The sequence below is a fragment of the Pipistrellus hanaki genome (assembly GCF_964339955.1).
Source record: "Pipistrellus hanaki genome assembly, chromosome: 5".
NCBI classification, from domain to species: Eukaryota; Metazoa; Chordata; class Mammalia; order Chiroptera; family Vespertilionidae; genus Pipistrellus; species Pipistrellus hanaki.
The window spans coordinates 63220212-63239077 of record NC_140507.1 but is presented as its reverse complement, the minus strand read 5'-3'; positions in this window follow the sequence as shown (position 1 = coordinate 63239077).

Here is an 18866-nt window from a genome sequence, read left to right as displayed (position 1 = left end):
ATGTTCTAGTAAAATTATTACATCCAGCACAGTAGCTATTTTTGAGGCTACCATGCTAAATTAGTGGTAGTTCATTGACACCCACCATGATCCATTTGTTTGTTCATCATCTATATTGTCCAGTTCATTTGGGGAACTAAGGAAACCCACAAACCCCTGAGCCCTTGAAATCTTTAAAAGTGAACCAATTTTATTTAAAATAAGTTACTTTTAAAAATATCGGGTCTAGTAATAATCAATGTCGTTTTTTAACATTCGTTTAAAATCTTGCTTGGCGTTGACTTGTATTGACATAACCTTCAAACACGTGGTATCTACAGAATATGTGAAGAACAATGAACAAGTTTTGCTTGAAAAAGTTTGTGTTTGGTTTGGTTTTTGTTGCAGAACTAGGGCTAAGAAGATGGGGGATGAAGAGCATATTCGGCACTGCATGCTTTACGAGTTCCAATTAGGAAGAAAAACAAGTGAGGCTGCAAAAAACATCTGTAGTGCTCTTGGTCAAGATGCAGTTAGCGCCAGAAAATGCCAGCGTTGGTTTGAGAAATTTCGCGAGGGAAATTTTTCGTTAGATGACAAGAGTGGTCGAGGCCGTGTGTCCAATTTTGATCAAGAAGCTCTTCAAGCTCTTTTGGTGCAAAATCCTCAAATTACCCAACAAGAGCTTGCGACAACTTTAAATTGTTCACAAAAACAATTTCCAATCAATTGCGTGCACTTGGCAAAGTCCAAAAGTTTGGAAAATGGGTTCCTCATGAGCTGACCGACAACAACCGTAATCAAAGAGTCACAATTTGCAGTTCGCTCCTCTCTCGTCAAAACCGTTTGCCGTTTTTAGAGCAAATTGTTACCGGAGATGAAGAATGGGTGCTGTATGTTAATTTGAAAAGGCGGCCTCAATGGTTGGACAAAAATGAGGCTCCGCAACCCACGCCAAAACCTGACTTGCATGCGAAAAAAGTGATGTTGTGTGTTTGGTGGAATTTTAAAGGAATTCTTCATTATGAACTTTTACCATCTAACCAAACCATTACAAGTGCAGTGTATAGTGCCCAATTGGAAAGGTTAGCCCAAGCTTTAAGAGAAAAAGAACCCGCGCTGATTAATCGGAAGGGCGTAATTCTTCACCACGATAACGCACGACCGCATACTGCAAGAATCACTGCTGAAAAACTGAGCCAGTTGGAATGGGAAGTTCTCCCTCAACCTAAATATTCTCCTGATATTGCCCCTTCTGATTACCATTTGTTTCGTTCTTTGCAAAACTTTCTTCTTGGAAAAAAATTTAATAATGAAGAATGCCTCAAAAATGCATTGACCGAATTTTTTGCATCAAAATCACAAGAATTTTACAACAGAGGGATTAAAATGCTTCCTGAGCGTTGGGCACAAGTAGTAGAAAACAACGGCAACTATATTGTTGATTAAATTTTGTTGTATTGTTTAAATAAATTCGATTTTAAAAAGTATTAGAAAACGACATTAATTATTACTAGACCTAATATTTATTATGCTGGGTAAAGGTTTATCACCTGCCTTTTCCTACTATAATAATTCTGATTCCATATTTCAAAGAACCAATATTAGAGTTCTTTCAGCTTCTAAATATCCAGCATTATGAAACTAAATAAATCATCAGTTAGTGTGTCTTTGAACTTATTAGACCTACCATGAAACAGACCTACACCAGGACTGCCATATATCACCTGCCTCATTAACCTCTATTCAAACATGGGGCCACAATGTTTACTTTGGGCTCCCAGAGATCAGTATCAACTCTGACTCTATATCCAAGAATCCTTTAAAGATATGAGAAAATGGTAGAAACCTTCTTTGGAAAGGACTAGAGAAACCCCTATAGAATTCATTTGCTGAGGTGTTGTCCCTCTTTTATTTACTAGATTCTGGTCCTGGGTACTATTGCAAGTCTTTAAACTGACTAAGAGGAAACTCACTTCATTTTCTGCTGTCCACTCTTGGTATTTTTTTTTTTATTATATGTGTTCGGCAATAATATTATAAACTGCTCATCTAACTCATCACTAGGAATATTGCACATTCTTTTAGCCATTGTCTAACTTCCCTGTGGTTCAGGATACCATAGTTCCTGTTCTGATCTTGCTACTGATTTAGGTAAGGACATCTACCTGGCTTCTAATGACTAAGTGCTGGCATACAGTTTCTGCTATTCTGAATTCTATGATACTTGTCACTAACAGGGAGCCCCATTCATTAAAGTATCACCTACTTTCAACCCCAGCTTATCTAATCCATCCTCCACCACCCCTCACTACATTCAAGTCACAGCATGACCTGATTGAGTAATGCTAAGAGAGAAGAAGGAGGATTATCTACCAAAAGAGGTATGGAAACTGAGCAAGCACACTTAGAATTAGATATGCAGAGTGTTAGGACAGTGGATCCTAAATAAATTATGAGGCCAGATAATGGAATCATAGTTATGGAATCATAGTTATGGAATTATAGTTATGGAATCATCCATAGTTATGGAATCATCCATTTATCCAAAGAGCTCTAGTGGGGTGTGTGTGTGTGTGTGTGTGTATGTTGTAAAACATGACCATTACTATAATTATCTCTGTGTATTTATAAGTCTTTGTTTGTATATGTGTGTATTTATAGATGTATACATATTTCAAGGTTTATTAATTTCTTCTTCACAGTGAGAAATATGTCATCTCAACATGTTTACCTATTTACACAATCAATTTACTTTATTTGTTTATATATAATCACTATCTAAACCATGCCAGAATGATAGCCATGTCCACCAGCTCTAGCTGCATGCTCCCATCCCACTTTCTTCCTCTGGCTACCTGACAGTGCCTTCAGAGCCTCCCATGCACCTCTCAACCTCACCACATTTCCTTGGTCACCAGACATGATGCTGACACCTCTGTGCAAGAAAAAGAAGGACCAACTATATTTTTACAACACAGTGAAGCAGGAAGATTATATAAGTATTGAGCTGTCATCATATTGTAAATGTATTTTAAAAGGAGATGACAGAATTTGCTGGTAAATTAAATGTATGTTGAAAGAGAATTGTCAAGGATGACTCAGAGATTTTGACCTGAGTAAGTAAATGATTAAATTGCCATTGCTTGATTCATGGAATAATGTGGAAGAAAAATATTGGAGTAGATTAGAAATTAAAAGTTCTTCTTTGGACATACTGAGATTCAGATGCCTCTTAAATATTTGAATACTATTAACAGAGCAGGCAGTTGGATAAATCAGCCTGGACTTTAGGAAGGAGGCCAGGTAAAAAGATATAAATTGAGATTCAACAGCACCCAGATGATATTTAACACCATGGCTTGGATGATTTCACCAAGGGATAAATTGAATGCAGACAGAAAAAAGAAATATATACTGCACATACTAGTGAGAGGTGAAGTGAGAATTGAGAATTACATTTTAGATTAGATCTCTAACCTGCTTTTGTGGTTAGGATGAAAGCTTGGTTAAGTGGTGACAACAGAAAATAGAATGTGAGGAATTTAAGACAACAAGTATAAACAAGTCTTATGAGGTATTTCACTCTTATAAAGAGCAGAGAAGGGATGTGAGCTGTAAATAATATGGGTGTCATTTTTATAAGAATGGATAGTCCCACAGCATATCTTATACTGATGAGCCACTATATCCATTCAGAGGTGGGAAATTGATGAAACTGGAAAAAGATAATGTGGAATTAAGCCCTTTCATAAAAGGAGAGCGAGGCATATGGGGTGTTAGTTTTATATTGGAATAAGGGATGTGCATCTATTTTTTAAAAAGCAGCCTGTCAGGGTGCATGCATCTAAATGCAGGTAAGTTGTTACAGATACAATGATGAAATTTTCTTGTTATTTTTACATCTTCTTAGAGGTAAAGAGCAGCTTAGGGTGAGGAAGGGAAAGTGTGTTGAATATTAATAGGGAAGTGAGAAATTCAAAATAACTTTCTATGAGACTGGGTGAGTGAATGATCTCTAAAAAATACACAAATATTCTAGAATAGAACAGAGGGCACAAATGAAGTTGTGGTGATGAATTTAAAGTTAGAAAATTTATTATATATGTTTTCAGTTTCAGAAACAGAGAAGGCAGAGACTGAAAAAGCAGGGTGGTATTTTGACACATAAATTCTCTAGATAGAATGTGTGGGGGATGAAAATGTGTTCAAGACTATGATTTTAATCTATGAACTCTAAGCCAGGTAATAAGGGATACTGACTATCAAACTATTATAACACAAAGGTTTCATTAGAGTTCCTAATTGGCTTGCAAAATGTGGGAATATGAGTTCTAGAAAACTGTGCTGAAAAGATAGCAGGACCTGGTGAAAGGAACTACTTGAAATTTAGATTTTCAAGGTAGTACAGATATGGTTATGACTCTCCTTGGTCATCGAGGAGAGATGTAGCACAATCTCATTGGACAGGATGAGGTCCAATAAATGAGATGGTAAACTACATCAGATTCTGAGACAGGTAAGAAAGATGACTTGGATCCAGTCAAAGTTGATTTTCCTTGATTTAAATATGGATTCTCCAAACAATAATGGAAGAATATATGAAATTGAGTAAACACAGCTCCCTGATGATCCCCTAATTCTTTAAAATGGTGATTTGACATTAGTAGACATGCTGCCTGATAGTACAAAGGAGTCAGAGCTGCTTCCTTTGATATAAACAGAATGAGGACTGGCTTTGTCAACATTCAAGGATATGTCATCATCAAAGAAAAACATTTCTTTACATGCTCCACATACATATATGCACATTTTGGATACTACTGTACTTATAACAGATGTATAAATGCTTAACCTATAGGGTTTATATGAATATTATAACCACCAGGGGTTTTGACAGCCATCATAGTTGAAAAGAAAAAGGATCTAGATGCTAACATAAAAAGTTATAAGTGAGTGCCACTAGATAAGCACAATAAGAAGACATAGCAGATGGTGATATTTTTTGCCTATGTTTTAAGGTGCTGGGGAATGGTGGTGGCAACGAGGGTCTAGGAGGAAACCTGACTGGCATCCAGCCATAGTGGGGGAAAGGGAAAGGGAGGAAAAAGCAGCCTTGAACTTGGAAGTCCTACAGGAAGGGCAAATGTGTGCAGGATAAAAGAATCAGTTCAGTTTAAATTAGGAGAAGAGTTTCAGAGAAGTGGTCATTTTGCTGATGGTAGACTGTTAATTCCCATGAAGGAATGTGGGGTGATTAAGGAAAGTTGGGAGATTGGTTCCAATTAGGGATTTACAAAGATTTATGGGAATTTGGGTATAGATGTTGAGTAATAAGCTTTATGGTGACCCATGCATCTTATAATTACTGATGTAAATGAAGATAGATTAGAACTAATAGTTTCCAAGATGGAGGAGGAAAATCAGATCTAATTATATCCTTCTAGTTAGCAATGGTCTCTTAGGCAGTGACTCTGCTGACATGATGAATGCCAGGGTGGCTTAGGGTCTCATTATGAATAAGAAGGGGTTTGTAGACCTTTTTTTCAGTCATACCAAAGGCAGGATTGCGACTGAATGAAGGCTCATCTTATCAGGAGTACCCTTTTAGGACTATGAGTGTGCTTCATTTATTGCTTATAATATCAGAAGACTTGATGAGTTTCTATACTTGATTATCATGAGTAAGTAATTGTGTGTTTAATGCCATGCTGACCTCCAATTAAATTAAATATTTTTCAATAATAATTTTTTGAAGATAAAATGGCTATGATAAACAACAATAATAAATAAAATGTGCTAGTGCTGATGTGGAGAAAAGGGAATTCTCATTCACTGGATTGGGGATTGTAAATCAGGGCAGCCACTAAGGTAAACAGTGTGGACATTCCTCACAAATGATAAACGGGGCTCCTATTTGACCCAGGAATTCTACTTCTGGGTGCTCCTTCATCCAGTGAAAACAAAAACAATAATTCGAGAAGTTACTTGCACCCTTATGTTCATTGAACCATTATTTACAATAGCCAAACTATAGAAGCAGTTTAAGAATTCATTGATGGATGGATAAAATTGTGATATTGTAATATTATAAGTATTACATATATAAAATGGAATATTACTCAGTAAGAAAAAAAAAAGAATGATATCTTGCCATTTACAACATGGAAGGACCCTAGAGGGTATTACAATAAGTGAAATAAGTCTGACAGAGAAGGACAAATGCCATGTTTTCACTTATATAGGGAATCCATAAATAAAACACACACACATACACACAGAGAATAAATAAAACAGGAACAGACCACTAGATATAAAGAAAACACTGGTGGTTGCCAAATGGTGGAGAGATGGGAGGCTAAATGAAAAAATATAAATACAAAATTAAAAGGAACACGGAGCAGAGGGGCTACCAGCCTCAGACTAGGATGCAGAAAGCTAGAAAGAGCTTTGTTCACATTCTGACAGAGAGAAAAGACTGGATAATAACAAAGTGAAAACATGTTCTGCGCCTTTCACAGCGTTTGTCACAGGAGCACAAATTAGCCTGAAATCTGAACAAAGAAATGTAAGCAGGTGCCTCTTAGGAGATGAAAGACATAAGCTCTGGCTTTTCTCATGTGGCCATGATAGAAAAATGATAGATAGGTAAAACAAAGTTGGGTAAATGTCCGTGAACTGCTTTAGCCCAGTGCTGCCTGTGTGACAGTGTAGGGCCCTGGGAACCACAGACCTTGGGGAAGTTCACATCTAGTTGCTGGCTCTTCTCTGTGGTCCTCACTGGATACTCATGAGAAAGACTGAGGCCTGTGAGAAATCAGGGAGAGCTTTTTAATGTTATAATCCTGGAAGGAGTAGATGGCCAGCATAAGTGAAAGGCATGTAGCCTTCAGGTTTCTTCTCCTCTAAGAAAAGCCTTAAGATTTTTTTTTTAATTTTTTTTGCGGGGGGGGGGGGGGGGGAGTGACAAAATCTAGCAAGCATACAATCGACTCTAAAAAGTAGTTTAAAGAAGAACATTATGCTATTATAATGAACAACTTTATGTCCATAAATTTGTAGATGTAGATACAATTGACAAATTCTTTGAGAGGCACAAACTAATAAAGCTCACTCAGGAATAGTTAGCGCACTGAAATAGTTATTAAAGAAATTATATTCATAGTTTAAAAGCTTTCAACAAGTTAATCTTCCAACAAAGAAAACCTCCCCTTGTTTACCTCGCTTTAGTTACCTATCACACTTTTTCTTTTTTGAACATGGTAAGTATTCTCCCACCTTGAGTCTTTTGCTTATGCCCTCTTCCCCCAGGTATGTGTCACCTAATTTCTTCATCTCCTCCAAATCTTTGCTTAAATTATAATGTTTTAAGGAGGCCAGGCTGACTACCCTAATTAATATTGTATTCATTGCTACCCCTTTCCCAGAACTCCAGTTCCTTTCAGTCTTCTGTATTTTGTCCATAGCACTTATCATTTTCTGAAGCACTTTAAAATCACACATTAAGTGTGCTCATTGCTTATCATCTCTCTCCCTCAGGTAAAAAGTGAACTGCTAGAGGGTGGATATCATTGTGTTCTTTATTGATAGCTCCAAAGTATTTTTAGCATTGACTGGAGCCTAAATATGTGTTGAATATATGAATGAATATGTTATATTGTCTATTGTTGTCATTTTAATTTGGAGATACAGTTACATTATTATTTTGTATCTCCTCTTGAATTCACGCTGCCCTGCACTAGTAGGAATTCAATAATCATTTTGCACAAAAGAATGGCTACTTAGTGAGGAAAACTGATTCTCTGTTTTTTGCTAGCTCCTATCATCCTGACTTTCATTCTATTTTGAGTTAAATTTAAATTGTCTTTGTTAGAATTCTGCAAAATTACTTCAAAGTTGGAACAAATTACTATTTCAAACAGCACCATTTGCCTTTGTTCCCCTCTAAAAATACCTGTAATAAGTCACTATTTTCTCTATAGAAATCACTTCCATTTATTCTAATGCTTCATTTTTCAACTTTATAAAAATATTGTCAGTGTGTCAAGCATATGAAACATAGCTCAGATATAGATGAATAAATTGTGTTTTACAATACTATACCTGTAAAACATAATGGATTTGATTGCTATCTGGAAGTTTTAGTTTTTAGTTATGCATTATCTAATTTTTAAGTATACATGGATTAGTTGAATATCTGTTTCAAAGAAAAGCAGTTAGGTTCTTTGTATAGTCCTTTCCATATTTGATTTTCACCAAACAACTAAAAGAGGTAAAGGTACCTTTGCTATACAGATGCTCCCTATGCATGTTTTCAGGGGGGAAAATAACAAAGGTTGCATAGATATGATCTTGGAGGCACCTAATTAGATACCAGTTAATATTTTATTAGATCTTTCTTTTAAAAGGTGGATCATGGAAACAGGATAGTTTATTTTATTTATTCACTTTTCAATTTTTCAAATGTTTGATTTAGCATAGTCATAGCACAGTTTTTAACAAATATTTAATTTTGTTTATCTTGAAATTTAAGATAAGAAGCCAAAATTTCAATAAAAATAGTATCCCATAATTAACAAAATGAATGCAACCAATGTGGAATTACATATGTTATGCAAAACTTCTAATATACTTATAATGCAATGATGCCATTACATCCAAGTCATTGTTACCACTTAGAGTCATGAAACTAAGAATAGCATACTTAAAATTACTAATTACTTTAGATCGTACATAGAGTTTATCTTATTTGACACATTGGTTTGGTCTTGTACAAAGTACATTAAATAAAAATTAGTGACTCAGTGGCACTATATCTTAAGCTTAGTTTCTATCTTTTGCTAATTCTTACTATTTTCATTAAAATGGTATAACAATTTATGTGATTCAAATAATTTATTTAAATATACAGATCCCATATTTTTTACTATTATAAAAATTGTTACTTAAATTCATTTAATATGTCAAGGTTTCATAATGCTTATTCCTTCTGTCACATTTGTGGAAAATTTATTTTACTAAAAGCTGTGAGCATGTAAAATGTAGTGTTAATTTTGTTACTATTTTTTTTTTTGTCATCTCTAAATCTTCTTCAAGTCATCTAAATGATGAATTGTGAATTTATGGTGCAGTTATTTTTAAACTGGAAACAAATTTTCCATTATTTAAAAATAATTTGATAACTACATGATATGTTAGCCAGCAGGCAAAAATAATACTACTGAAATTGGCTGTGATTCTGGCAATTATTTCAGTTTTTCTAGAATAGAGAAATGCAAAAAGAACACTATATTTTCAGTAGACACAAGAAAAAGTGATGTACTAGTATTGTGATTCATGTATGGAATCTAGATAAATTTGCATTGCTGTGAAAACCTTATGATTCACTCATTGTACTATGAAGAAGATGATATCTACCTATATAAACCAGTTATGATCTGTTACATATTTAAAAAGAATCATTTTCAAATGGAAAACAAAAGGAAAATTTTGAATATTTCCTTGGCCTCTCTTCCAAACATGACCCCAAAAAGATAAAATCAAAATGGCAGTGAACACCCATTCTATTAATACCAGCTAGAACTTTTACTTATAAAGTGATTATAATGCATCTTTCAGTAATAATGCATTTAGTTATCTCCAGATGTGATGCTAAGGGCAAATTTTAATAAGAGTAATATTATCAGACATACTAACACTCAGTTTCATATTTTACTTCTATTCTTGTGGATGTTGTTATTTAAAAACATATTTCAAACAGAATAAATAACCCCATCTGATACTAATCTTTAAATACTAGTATGGACTACTCAGTCATATATAAAAGATGGCATTGCCATTTGTGAAGACATGGATGAGTCTTGAGAATATTATACTAATTGGTTAATTTTAAAGATAACTTTTGAATATACTAAATCTGGAATAGTGGCTAATGCAGGAATATTCCCAATGTAATTTTTGTAATCTCTCTGCTTGTGACCACACTCTGTTTTAACGGTTGAGAAATGTTAATAATTAAAGAGTGATCATTAGAGTCCAAAATGGATTTTATGAAGGAGGTCATTCCATATTAATCATATGTAATTATTGGGTAGATGTTTTATACCAAGACCTGGAAACCCACGAGGCACAATATATATTTGGATTTTACCAAGAGTTTTTACAAATTACTATATTGTATCCTTGTATCCAAGAACAAAATAGAGCCTAGACAATAAAATATGTATAAATAGGATAAAAGTATAGTAGATTCTATTTTGCTGTGGGACTTTAAAAATTCTCTTAATTTTGGAATCCTTTATCTTTGTATACAAGTTAATATGGTGACTGGAAAATAAAAAGAATAGAATAGGGAATTGATCATTTAAGCTGTAAAATTTTTACAAAGTATTAATATATTGTTTTTCAGGTTTATATCAGTTTACTGGCAGTTCTTTTTCAAACATCAAAATATGTTTTTTAATTCTCAGCTGTAACAATTCTGATAGGAATAATTCATATGTATTACATTTATTCAATTGTACTGATAGAAATTAATGATAATTTACAGTTTTTAGCTTTGCAAAATAAATTGAGAGAAAACTAACTCATGAATGATCAAACAATATAGATCAGCTTTAAAGTAAAATAAATCTGTGGGCTATGTTCATTAAAACAGAGTGTATAGATCAAGAGAAGTGATAATTCTACTGTACTTTGTAATAACCAAATTCAGGAGTTTCTTTTTAAAATTACCTTTATTGTTGAAAGTATTGCAGTTGTGCCCCTTTTTCCTCCCATTGAACCGCCTCCACTCCCCTCCCCACTCTAGACCTTCACCACACTATACTGTGTCCATGAATTACATATATTTATGCTTAAGTTCTATGGTTAATCTCTCCCCTGCTCTACCTTACCTTTCCTCTGAGAAGGAGTTTCCTAGTTTCTTGTTAATCTGAATATGTCACATAAAGAGATTCAAGTTGATATATTTCTAGCTCAGAATGATTAGGATGATGAAGACTGTATAGCAAAATTGAAAATGATGGTTAAGAAAAAATTTAAGGCCTTATAGGGAGATGAAAAATAAAGTTATATGAGAAAATAATCTCAAATACTTGAATTTCTAATATGTAAAAGAGGAATTCTATAAATCCTCTTTTTTTCTGACCAGAGACTCAGAATAAGTTACTAGTTGAAAGAGATTTTCCATGACACACCAAAACAAATAATGCACATGTTATTTTTTATTATAGTATCTATTATTTTTCTTCACAGAACTTACCATGATTAATAATCATATGTTATATATGGATATAGAAGGTTAAATTTTATTATTTTAACAGATGTTTTCAGTATTAGCTTATAGAATATTTTTATTTGGTTTGGTTTAGTTAGGTTAGGTTTGGTGGGGTGCAGGGAGAGACCTAAGCCATTGGACTTTAATGGGTGATTCTAAGGGCCTGGCTTGAATTGATCTTTAAAGATAACTGGCATACAATTCTACCAAATTTAAGGAAAGTTAAGGTATAGGTTAGGGGTAAGATTCACAGATGATTATGGAAACCTGAAACCTGCAGTGTTAAGGGCCAATGAGAAAGATCAATAACAAAAACCAAAAAAGATTTGAAAGACCATTTCTTGAAGAATGGTGAGCCATATCTTGAGAATGACCAAGCATAAAACACATTATTATGAATTAATAATATTTTTTATTTTAAAATCAGCTTTTAGAGCATGGCTGAGATAACAGCAAAATCAAAGTAATTAAACAGAGGCTATATAAAGCAAAAATGCAAAAAATCCACCAAGGTCAGATAGAGTTGAAGAGGTATTCTCTTTGGAAGTGACTACCATTATCTGGTACCTAAGAGTTATTAATACCTTCCTGAGTAGGACCCAAGATACAATACTGTGGCCTGAGCAGACTGTAATACTAGGTAGGAGGTAGGGGAGGAAATTCCTACATAAACCCAAGACTCTTAGGAGAACATGAGATGGCTGACACCAGCAAAGCAAAAACAAAAGCAACTAGTCCAGTTAGACAGAGGATGTCTTGATCTTGGACGCTGATGAAGTAAAAACAACATAAAAAGTGATTTCCATGAAATTCCTAGCTACAAACTAACCATAATCTGAGGTAGAGGTCTGAGTACATAATACCTGTGAATACCAAATAACCCGAAACAAAATTTTAGTTAAAAGTTTTCATAGATTGGCTGTGGCCTTTAGGTAAGTTTCAAAACACGAGAACACAAACATTTTCTGTTGCTAATTGTCTATCAAAGATGAAAAAAAAAGTAAATATTAACAGAAATCCAAGGATAAACTTGTAAACTATCAACTTTTTAATATGAAATTCATTTTTATTTTGTTCCATTATTATTCAAATTTATATATCAAATAAATCCCATTTTGCATCTACATCAGTGGTAGGCAAACTGATTAGTCAATAGTGCCAAGTATCAACAGTACAACAATTGAAATTTCTTTTGAGAGACAAATTTTTTAAACTTAAACTTCTTCTAACGCCATTTCTTCAAAATGGTGTTAGAAGAAGTGGTATTTTGTGGAAGAGCCACACTCAAGGGGCCAAAGAGCCGCATGTGATTATCGAGCCACAGTTTGCCGACCACGGAACTATATCATTACCCCCACCTACAAACACACAGGACGAAGGTTGTTGAATGACATTGGCTTTAAGTAAGATCTCAACAGCTCTACACACTTCTCTGAAACTTGAAGTGAAAAAGTCATCAGATAAATAGCTAAATGAAATCTTTCATTTAATGCAATTTTCTAAAGTGCAATGTAGACCTTTCCTTTGCCTTGATGAAATTCTTTAGAAATTTTCTCAGTTAGTAGTACACTGGAAATTTGGTTTTTGTCTTCAAATAGGTGGGAGTTCAGGGAAATGTATGTCCCATCTGCATTCCTTACTTTCGAACCGAGTAGGCGAAGAAGCACAGGTTTAGTTCCGGGGACAGTGACTGTCTCAAAGTTCCAGCCACGTGCAAAGATTTAGGGGGAAGTGGTGGACCACCCTAGGTCATGGAATGAGATTCTAACTCAGTGTATCTGTGGAACATGGGGACACCAGTTGACATCCGGGTTATAGTTATTTTTCTAAATTTTTTTTTTAACGCCTCCCTCTTCTAAATTTTAAGCATCATGAAGGCAAGAACTGTGCCTGATTTGTTCACACCTGTGCGTTTAATGCGTTTTACTATTTTCAGCCAATGATGGAAGGCTTCAAAATAGTTGAAGAAAAGATAAAGGAGGGCTATTCCTAGAATTAGAACTGCCCAGAGATGGTAGCTAATGCTTAAACAAAAAAAAACAAAAAAAAAGAGTACCTCCCTAGTGGTATTGCTAAGTAAAACCTTTACATACATATGGGTTAGCAATATTATAGAGGAACTTACTAGTTTATTGAATTGCAGTGTTAGAGTTTGAGTCTTATATTTCCTAACATAAATTGTATAAAAACTATTTTAAAAACTATGTAAAATAATCTATAAAGACTAGAAACAGTTTTCTGCCCTGGATCTCTGGACAGAAAAGAAGAAATGTCAGATGAACTATGATCAACTTTAATAAAGGAAAAATACATTTTTGGGGGGACAAAGTAAAACACCAGAATTAGATGGAAAGATTATAAAAGCGTAATTGATCCCTGGAGTGGTATTTCTTTTTATGAAAAGCTTTCTAAATTATCCAACAACTAAAATTCTGACTATACCAAAGAGATCACCTTTAAATGTAATAATATAATAATAAAGCCTAAATTTATTTTTAATTCATAGACCTGTTTTACCAATTTATTCTGGGGGGAAAAATCAGCTGTGGCAGAAAGGTGAGGAACTCTGGCTACAGATTAATAGAAATTGTCCAAATTAATAAGTTTTATATTCCTCAATAGTGGCCTCTAATCTAAAAACCACCAAATATATACTTTGTGATTTTACCTTAAAACGTGTTTTTAGTATAGATGTTTTTGGTATTAGAGTGTAACAGAAATATTGCTTCTATAAGTTCCTTCTGTTTCCTTTAGAATTTTTATGCACTGTCTAGTTCTGCCATTTCTCTTTCAATTTCTTCATCTCTTGGGACTTCATTATATGGGCTGTGTTGATGACCCTTTCCCCTGCCTGGCCCGCTGAGACCTCTTGAGACATTTCTAGGTCCACCCCTTTATATTATCTCCTTTTAAAATTGCCAAGGTCACGTCTTTGACACAATCATCTCAAACTTCTGTGCTTTGCTCTTTCTGACAGCGTTATCAGCATTTGCTCTTTCATCACATTTGATCTAGTTCTCTCAAGCTAGTAACCCCGTCTTTTTCTTGTGTTTTCCATCCTTGACTTATTCCACTTCTTGACATTTCAGAATGTGAACTTTGCTTTTCAAACAATAGGTGGTGTTGACATATGATGCAAATATAGAGTTTCCTTTCATCACCTGAGTGTGTGTGTTTTTTCTTGTTTCTGACTTTCTCCTGTCCACTGCAACATAACATTTCTGCATGCTGATAACAGTTCCTCTAGTAACTCATCAAACTACAACTATAATAAACTATATTAAAACTTTACAGAGAATATGGAACTAGAATGTCTTTAAATATCTGTAAAGAAATGCATTTGATATTAGTATATACTTATTTGAAAAAAATATACTTACCTAGTCTCATTTAGTGATTTGGAAGTTAAAATATTATGCTTTTATTAAATGTACATATACATAATATTTGCATATGCATATACATATGCATGCATGTGTGCACACATCAATACATATAGAATGATTGATAGTAATTATATAACACTATATGTTTTCTGAAAAAACTGTTCAAGAAAGGCATTCAATTATAGATGTGGCATTTTATTCAACTATTTTAAAGCAGAATTACAAACTGAGGTTCACTACTGTTCAAAATATAGAAACATGTACACTAATGATAATATAATTTGTCAAATTTTGTAAATTAAAATATGACAAAAATGAGTTAAAATTCAGGGAATAGTATTAATATTAGCTTTTGTTATTCACAGATTTCATTTAAAATTATGGTAGTTAATGGGAAAATATAAACAATTTGGGACTTTTTACAACTTACATTAAATCCTAATATTCAATTTAATCTCAAGAAAATTAAAGCCAGTGGGTATACTTAATTAGATTCATATTTAATACACTTAACTGTAATTCATGTATATAAAATGACAAAATTCACAATTAAAAAATACAAGTGTGAGTATTCATTTAAGTTAACTCTTTTTAGATTAAAATGGATAAATATAAATGTAAATAAGGTACACATGAACAGTCTGTCCAACACTTGAATTATAATACATTATGTTCAATATTTTTATATTATAAATAGGACTTAGTGTATTTGTATATGTTTTACGTACAAACAGTACTTTTATGCTTTTTTATCTACTAAATTGTAAATGTATATTGTTGTTGCTGTGTGCAAAGAGTGAGTATACTAAAAGAAAGTTAATAAATTTTATTGCAAAATATGGCAAAGTTGAGATTAGAATACTACATGTAATTTTCCCTTGTTCTACTCTGTGTAGTGTAATGCAGTGAACTGCTACTATAAATACAAGTTTTCTTCAGTGATAGAAAAATAGGTGGGTGCACAATTCACTGCAAAACAATGTCACCCCAATAAATAAAATTAAACAAGAAAAATAGAAAAACTACAACCATTTGAATTATAAACATTTATGAATTTTTGTTTATTTTAAAATGGTGGAATTTAGTAAAAGGCAAGAACAATATACCAGCGCTTGTATTATGGACTAAACAATGTTTTTAAATGATGTTCCAAAAACTAACAGAAAGTTGACTCCTGTGCAGATAGTTTAACTTCACAGCCAAGGACAGAAAGGACACATAATTCTTTGTAGTGAACTGTGTATATCCTACTAACAATCTGTTACTGTCAATTTGAGGTTGAGTGAATATCATACAATTTTCATGTAACCATCTTTCACTTCTAAAGCTATATTTCTGTTGATTTGAGCTGCATCAAAGATTACAATAGAAATTGAAACACTCATAAGTAATCCTTCTTTAGACAGAAATATGTGCACTGTCCTTCTGGGAATATTTAATGTCAAAATTCAATACAATGTTTCTCTTCTATGGTTTGACTATGTGCAAACTTATACTGCTATCAGACCTGCTTTGTTGTGGCTCATTAAAAAAAAAAAAGAAAAGAAAAAGCCATGAAAATAAAGTGATAAATTTAAAGTTTCTCCTGCTAGTAAAATTCAGTTCAAGATCTGGGATTTTATTTTTAAAAGTGCCATGACCTCATTGCTATAGGGCAGCTATTTTCAACAGGTGTGCCAGGGCATACTGGTGTGTTGCAAGAATTTGTAACACATGAAATTTGTAACACCTGACTATGTAGTCGGGGACACTAACCTCTTCTCCTTTAGATTGTGAAAAAAAAAAAAATGACAACAGCCAACACAATGATAGCCATTCAGTGTGAATAAATTAGAAGTATACCTTTTTATTTGTCAGATTGGCAAAATATATATATATTTTTGGTGTGCCACAGAATTTTAGTAATTTGTGTCCATGTGCCAGGAGATGGGAAAAGGCTGAAAATCACTGCTATAGGGTGAGGCAACCAAGTGACAAGGTTAATGTAACTGGCAGTTTGAAATAAAGAAAAGTGAGTTTCAATTAATGTCATCTATAGGTCTGAGAATTTAAACAAAATGATGTATAATGAAAGGAATTATACCATACGCTAATTTATATGAAGGTGTTTTTAAAGCACGGTGGTAAGGGAAAATGTTAAAATCTTTGAGGTGCTTTGTGGTAGCGATCCTCTGTTGGCTTAAAAGGACGGACAGAGATTCAGTAATACAAATGGGTTTTCTGATTTCTGTGGGAATCAGAAATAACACAATGATGGAGAGCAGGTCAGAAGGGTCAAGTGCAAGGCCCTGGGGCTGCTCTGACCCCAGCAAGCCCTCATTTCTGGAGGAATTGCCAAATGAAGTGCCATCATTAGACATGAAAGATGAATGGATGTTGATTCTCTTTGCATCTCCATGTAACGGGACTGTTTGTCATGTTCCAAAGGTAAACGTGTCATGGACAGGGACCATAATTTTGTGACATCTTAATTATTAGGTTATGCCACTGTCTCTATAGTCTCTATATTTCAAGAACAGTTAAGACTTCATAAATGACCACCAGCCTCCCTAGAATTTTCCCCACTTACCAACTAGGAACAAAAAAGGCTAAAAATACAACTATTATGCTCCCCAATCCAATCAGGTACCATGCTCCTCTTGTATTAACACATAGCTGATGACTTCCTTTTTCTCACGATAAAGCTCTTTCATTCTCCTGCCTTGCCTGTGAGTCCCTTTTGTTCTGACTATTGCTTTGTATAGCAAACTCTGAATTAGATTTATTTGGTTTTATTCAGATGAGCTGTGCTTATTGTTACAGTGTTCCCTCAGGCTCCCAGGTGCAGAAGCCAGCCTTCAGCCAGGTGTGGTACCCAGGGAGGCCCTTTGTGCCTTGAGGCACCTATGGGTGAGTTAATGCCAAAGTGATAAATCAGCAGCGAGTCTGAACGCTGCTCTCCTTGCATGGAGTTCCTCAGCCATTTAGTCACAGTCTGGTTTCTGGATTTCGTTATCGGATCCCATTTTGCAGTGTATTCTTGGGGGAATCAGGCCATTTATTTCCATCCCTTTTTGTTTGCTTTCACCTCGCATTTGTTGTACGGAATTGGTGTTTGTCATAAGGAGAATCGCAGCGCCTGGTAGATGCAGGTGCAGACTTTCTATGTTAATTAAGCCCTGCCAACTTTGCTCAGCCTCTTCCTCTGAGTAAACCTACCACACAGGTGGTAAATATCCAAACAACCAGCGGAATTTCCCTAGCTCCCAGGCCTGAACTACAATCCTTGGGCCCTTCACTAAAAGCATTCCTTTCTATTCTGTAATATCACCCCAGTAAATGTAATTGGGTACGGTAGGCAGAGCAATGCGTCCCCCCAAGGATGTCCATATCTTAATTTAGGACTATCTTAGATTACAAGGCAAATGGTGATTAAGTTTGCAGAAGGAACTGAGTGAGGGAATCAGCTGACCTTAAAGTAGAGTGTCCTGGGTTATCCAGGTGGGCCCAATGTATTCACAAGGGTCCTTAAAAGAGAAGAGGGAGTCAGCCAGAGACACAGCCAGAGACGGGCCACAGCGGTCTGAGGTGGTTGGAGGAAGAGGAATGTCAATAGCCTCTGGACAAGGTAAGGAAACATTCTTCACTAGAACCCCCTGTTCATTGTCTGTCTTGATTTTCAGCCTTGGGAGACCTCTGTTAGCCTTCTAACCCATAGAAATTGGAGATGTTTTGAGACAGTGGGTTATTTATAGAAGCAACAGAAAACTAATACAAAAGCAGTGACTCCCAAGGAAGTCCACATCTTTTCAGATGAAAATTGTAAAATTAAACGCATGTCAAGTAGACTGTTCTTGAAGTTCCATGGAACTTCTCTCCTCATAATCAAGTTTTGTCTGTTACATGTTTCCTTTCTCCATTATATTTAATGAGGACCCTAAATAAAGATGTTGACAATGTATTAGACACTCTGTGGGTTAAACATTTTACTAACGTAAAATAATACTGGAAAAGAACCTATTAAAATTTAGATAGATCCTACCAAGCTATTATCCAAATTTTCCCCAATACCCCTTGAAGCCAGAAGCAAAGAAAACCTCGATGCTATCATGAAGTCTTATATCCAAAGGCTGTGTTCTGTCCTCCACTAGTCCTTGAAGCATTTTCATCCTCTCGGTATTAAAAAAACAATAGACAAGGGTATCAAATTGTTCGTGGCTCCAAGGCCATCAACAAAACTTTGA